Consider the following 6,434-nt stretch of genomic DNA (forward strand, 5'->3'; position numbering starts at 1 on the left):
CTCTCTCTCTCTCTCTCTCTCTCTCTCTCTCTCTCTCTCTCTCTCTCATCTGTATGCCTGCAATGTGCTGCTCAGGTGATCACATAATTGGTTACTGTAGAGAGGCCATTTCTCTAGGAGGGCACTCTTGTTTGAAGAGGAAGTATCTTCCACAAGACTCAGGTCTCAAACACAGCAATGTTCTGAGGCCACCATGGAGACTTTAACTCAAACAGTAGATTAATCCATGAAGGAAGTATCTTCCACAAGGCTCAGATCACAAACACAGCAATGTTCTGAGGCCACCATGGAGACTTTAACTCAAACAGTAGATTAATCCATGAACGGAATCATAATTTAGTGTTATTACAAGAAACTAGAGCTTAGGAGAAAGATGAAGCAGTCATTGAGGGCGTGTCTAGGAAAAGCATGTACTGGCTCAGGTCCCTCCCTCATTTTTCTGCCTCCTGGTTGATATCAGTGGAATAATTGCCCGACATAACCTTCTGTCTTTCTATGTCTACCTTGCCTCCAGCCCATTGTGATGGAGACAATCATGAACCCATCCTTCTAAAACTGAACTCCAATAAAATTCTCTTCTTTTTCCTTTTCAAAGATGTAGTCTTACTATGCAGACCTGTCTGATCTGATTCATGACCACACCGCCTTAGCATACCAAGAGCTGGAGGCATGTGTCACAGCATGGCTCAAAATCTTTTTTGTTCAGCTGTTTATGGAAGGTTTAGCCCAGTGATAAAAAGTGACAAACACAGAAGGTTTCTATCACATTCCAATTTAAATCAACACCTTTCTATATACTTTTTGCTTATCATAATTTTTAGTTACATTGGAGCATCATTTTTTTTCTGTGGGTGTGAAATCCATGCCCTCATCCCCACAACCTGTGCAGACATCTTTTTATAGCTAAATACATTAAATATGACATGGTTGCCTTGAGTTCGGGAGAGTCCTGGATTATCTCATGGATCCAACCTAATCATTCAAGGCCTTAAAAGTGTAGTCTTCCCTGAGTGGACAAGGCAGAAGAAGGACAAGAGATGCAGAGATGAGAGTGGATTGGCCCATCACTGTTGGCTTTGAAGGTAGATGAAGGTGATACCAGACAAAGAGTGTAGGTGGCCACTTTGAGACTGACTTTCTATGATATCTAGTGAGGAAATGGGGTCCTCAGTCCCACAATTTCTAGAATTCAAAGGACCAAAAAGACTTTTCTTTCCCTAGAGGCATCAGAAAGGATACAGTCATTTCTAGTGAGACTCAGGCTGGGTGTTAGATGTATAGCTGTATATGTCAATACATTCTGAAGATGTGGTAAGTTGTTATGGCAAAGACAGAAGCCTAACAGATCCTCCAGTTGTTTAGGGTTTAGGTTGATTTGCTGTTTGGCTGCCCAATAGACAGTGGATGAAGGGAGAGATTAAAGTTGACTCTTTGGCCTACTATGTCATCCTTCAAAATATTGCTGTTCCTGCATGAAATGAGCATCAATTGTGGTTGTTGCTGTTGGATGAATAAATGAGTAAGTGTGAGTGTATTTTCAGATGGTATCAAGTTATATGTATTAATTGATGACTTAATTGTATGCCAGTTCATATTGGTACAGCTTAATCTTTTAAACTGCCAGATTACCTCTAGTTCACAATTTGTATGCACAATTATTTTAAGTAGCTACTTATCATTACAATCATTTCTAAAAGCTAGTCTTGTATCAATAAACATATCAGCTGCTTTTAGTTTTTCATTTTCTGCATCTTTTGACACATGCCTACATATTTTTCTTACCTGTCTCTCTCTATCTCTCTATCTATCTCTCTATCTATCTCTCTATCTATCTATCTATCATCTATCTATGTATCATCTATCTATTTGTGTGTGCATGCACACACACAAAACATGGGTCAATGGCCCATGTGTGGAGATCAGAGAACAACTCATAGGAGTAGGTTGTTAGGCTTAGTGACAAGTACCTTTACTTGCTGTTTGTTTTTGTTGTTATTGTTTTGTTTTTGTTAACTCTAGACAACAGGGAGGAAGGAACCTCAGCTGAGGATTTGACTCCATCAGACTGGCCACCGGCCACATCTGTTGGGCATTTTCTTGATTAATGGTTGGCATGAGAGGGCTCAGCTTATTGTGGGTTGTGTCGCTTTTGGGCAAGTGGTTGTGGGTTATCTAAGTAAAGTAGCCGGGCTAGCCGTGGAAGGCACTAGTAAGCTGCGTTCCTCCATTTATGGTTTTCTCAAAAAGCATCTCTGTCATCTACTGAGTCTCATTCATACCTTACATTATCTTCTGTAATAGTCATTATCTATGGTTCCCTGGAATTCATTGGTATTTTGCAATATCTTTTGAAATCTTTATCTGGCATTTCATATACTTTGGAATCAGTTTCTAGAGACTTATTATTTGTTCCTCACTCACCTCAGGTAGAAGCTGTTGGAAAGCACTGCTGGCTTCTAACCTGCCTACTTATGCGTTTTTCATAGTTTTCTCCTTCCCTTCCCTCTCTGGTTTCCTTCTCTCATGTTTGCTCTTCCTTCTGCTTTTCCTTCTCCTCTCTCCATTATTTTCTTCCCTTTATTTTCAATTACCCCTCCCTCTTCCTCTCTCCCTTCCCTTTCTCCCTTCCTCCTTCCTTCTCTTTTTCTTTCTCCCTCCATCCCTTTCTCTTTCTGTCCCTCTGTCCCTTCTTTTCTCTCTTTTCGTCCCCCCTCCCCACCTCCCCATAATAGCTGCCCAAGAACCCTGACCTAGGCTGACTTTCAACCCAAAATCCTTCCTCTCTTAGCCTCTTGAGCTTCAAGGAACATACCAACATACTCACCTTCGATTAAAAAACCAAACAAAAGGCAAAACAATCTTTTTCTTGCATAAACTTACAATCATTGTGTAGAGTTCATTCCATTGGGTTTTAACATGCAACTTTATTTGAATGCAGCTATTACATGCACACTTTGAGTTTTAGTAATTCATTATTAAGTTTAATTGAAGCATTTTGTTATCTTAAGATCTTTGTTTATTAACTTTTCTAAGTGGATGCTATTGATAAATGAAGATGCTTTTATGTTTTGTACATTGTTCTTGTACCTGGATATCTTTGTTATTGCTCTGATATATTAGAACAGTTTTCTAGTTTTTAGTTGACTCTTTACATTTCTGCACAGATACAGCACACCATGAACAAATTGTGACAATTTAATCTCTTTCCAACTTCCCATTTCATTTTTGTGACTTCTTGTCTTGGGTAGGACCATCCAGGTGGTAGTGGTACTATTGAAAAGATTGTTTTTTGGTGTGTTTTTCATAATTTCAGCAGAAGAAACTTTCCTTCCTTAGCTTCCGAGAAAATAGACTTTTAGACTTAGCATGGCAAATGTACTGTGATTCCTGTCACAGTAGATGATATGCTGACATAAGGAACAGGAAACAGGGGACCAAAACAACTGTTTTGCTCAATGGTACATGGAGAGAAGTGGGAGAATGAAAGTATGGAGTACAAAAGAAACAAAATAGTAGGAGAGAAGGGAGGGAATATGAGACAAAACCAAACCAGAAGAGGATTCAGATTCCCAGGCACAGTGGAGGACATGATGGCTGGACTGCTGGATGCCCTGTGGGTCAGGAGGGCCACCTGTGGCAGGAGGGAGGAAAGCAGTGCACAGGTGCTGGTGAGCATGGTCATGGAGGCTTCTTCCAAGTACCAAGTCCTAGATAGGATGGTGGATGAAGCCTCAGCATCAGAGCTTCCTCACGAAGCTGCCAAAATCTGTGCTGGTCTAAGGGAGGCGGTGCTTGTCTCAGGTACAAGTGATATTGTTGTGGCATGGAGATCTGGACATGCTTGCTACTGACTGACAGTTTAACATGATCTAGAAGCACTAGGAGCTGCTTTCCACACTATGTCCTGTGTTATCAATGACCCACTCGAAAATAAGGTGACCATGAAAACTTTAAAACTTATGAGTCAAGATAAACTTTTACTGCTTTGAAGTTGATGTCTTAGGTTTTTTGTTACAGTGATAATAATACAACCAACATATTTGTGTTTCTGAGGGTGGTAATTCCAAACATAAACTCTATCTATCTATCTATCTATCTATCTATCTATCTATCTATCTATCATCTATCTATCTATCTATCATCTATCTATCTATCATCTATCTATCATCTATCTATCTATCTATCTATCATCTATCTATCATCTATCTATCATCTATCTATCTATCTATCTATCATCTATCTATCTATCTATCATCTATCTATCTATCATCTATCTATCATCTATCTATCTATCTATCATCTATCTATCTATCATCTATCTATCTATCTATCATCTATCTATCTATCTATCATCTATCTATCTATCTATCATCTATCTATCATCTATCTATCTATCTATCTATCTATCTATCATCTATCTGCTTACTTATCACCTGCTTGTTTGTCTGTCTGTGCATGTCTGCATCCATCCATCCATCCATCCATCCATCCATCCATCCATACATCCATTTAATCTCATCAAGTACAGGATTCCCAACAGATGCAGACTTTGGAAAGAAAGGGTAGGGGTAGCAGGCTGTGGCTCTGCTTCTTACTAGACTGTCCCCTCTGTCACATAATCTGCTGTCTGGCTAGGATGATCAGCCATAGCAAAAGTCAGTTTTTAACCCTCTAAACTTTAAGTGCTCAACTCTTTAACTTCCACACACTTGCTTTGTCAAGTGTAAGAAATCTCTCACCTTACAATGTCAAGGCTTTCTCTGATTCAAATGCAATAGGTTTTGCTTTTAGAATTGTTTAATCAAGTCGTTCCTATTTACGCATCTTAAATGACTAAATGTTCTGTGTTTGAGCCAAGTCACTGTATCAGAAACAGTCTCTTCTGAGGGATGGTAGGAAGGGCAATCTAGCTGGAGTGGACAAGCAGGAAGAGGGAGCTGTCTAGCTGGCTCTATCCTGTAAACAAGGTTGACAGTGCTCCCTCCCCTACTTCACCTTAACTGAGGAAAAGAAGTTCTGAGGCAACAGGTTGTTGAACCATGAAGCACACATCCCATTTTGTCAGAAGGCACTTGGCTCTTTCAGCAGCTGCTCTGCTGCTCTGTCAACTTGTAGATCACTGTGTTTTTAGTTCTTTATGACAAGCGCTCCCCTCACCCCATCCTGATTCACAAGGTAGAGACAGGTAAATGGTCTTAGCTGCCCATATACCTTTCCCTTCTGGAGGGTTGTTTCAATTTCTGACAGTTCTGACAGCTACCCACATACATCAGCAGTAAAATCTCTTGTGTTAACAGACAGTGAAAGGTTTAAATCATTTTCTGTGAAGTCAGTTATGTTGCTCAATCTTTGATGCTTTATCGCTTCTTTTTAGTCATCTCTTTGGTAAGGCAAGGATATCTATATTAGGCAAATGAAAAATGAACTGCATTCTATCCTCTTGCTAATACAGATGGTGCTTTTCCAAAACCACACACTGCCATTGACAAATAACTGTAATAATCGCCACCCAGCTCTAATTTCTTGGACCATATTTTTTCAAGCATTCGTCTTTCAGCTATGAAGATGGACAGAACTGATTGTTTAATGCTTTCTCACTTGGAGTCTAAAGTACTCTGTTAGGGCTATTCCTATTGCTTCTATTCACTAGAAAGGCCTCTCTTCCTGTGCCTCAGTTTCCTTGTGTGTAACATGTCTTGTCCTTGGACTGGGATTGATTAAGTGACAGAGAGTGGCAGCCAGTCCTTTAAAGAAAGAACTGAGGCTTGCTGTTCCTTTTTTTGTTTGTTTGTGGCAGGGTCTCATGTGGCCCAGGCTGGCCTCCAGCTCTCTGTGTAGCTTAGGATGACCTTGAACTCATAAGTCCTCCTGTCTGTACCTTTCTAATGCTAGGATTGCAGGCAAGTGCCATCATGCCTGTTTTCTGCAGTGCCGGGGGACTCACACCCGGGGCTTCCTGCATGCTAGGCAAACACTCTCCCAACTGAGCTAAATCCCCAGTCCCGATATTTACTTTGGAAATGAGAACATGTACGTTTTCCTTTCAGAAGACATCTTTGAGAATTTAAGAATTCAAAATTATACCTCCAAATAAAACACAGAGAGTTTCCCCAAAGGACTTCCCCGAGAGAACCACTTTGGCTCTAACACAAACTGCTTATTGCTATAAGCAAATACCTTAGAAAGAGATGAACTAGGCAGGCTGGAAGAGGAATCAGGCCTCTTATGGGCAGAAGGGGCCTGTTATTTCTTGTTCTATATCCCAAAGAAGCCACTTAGCTGTTGTCATCCAGCTGAATCTGAGAAAGAGGCACAGTTTATTTCAGGAGACATTTTCTTTTCTTCTCTCTGTGTCTGTCTGTCTCTGTATGTCTCTATCTGTCTGTTTCTCTCTCTCTCTCTCTCTCTCTCTCTCTCTCTCTCTCTCTCTCTCT

This window comes from Grammomys surdaster, unplaced genomic scaffold, assembly GCF_004785775.1.
Source record: "Grammomys surdaster isolate TR1022 unplaced genomic scaffold, NIH_TR_1.0 126298, whole genome shotgun sequence".
Taxonomy (NCBI): domain Eukaryota; kingdom Metazoa; phylum Chordata; class Mammalia; order Rodentia; family Muridae; genus Grammomys; species Grammomys surdaster.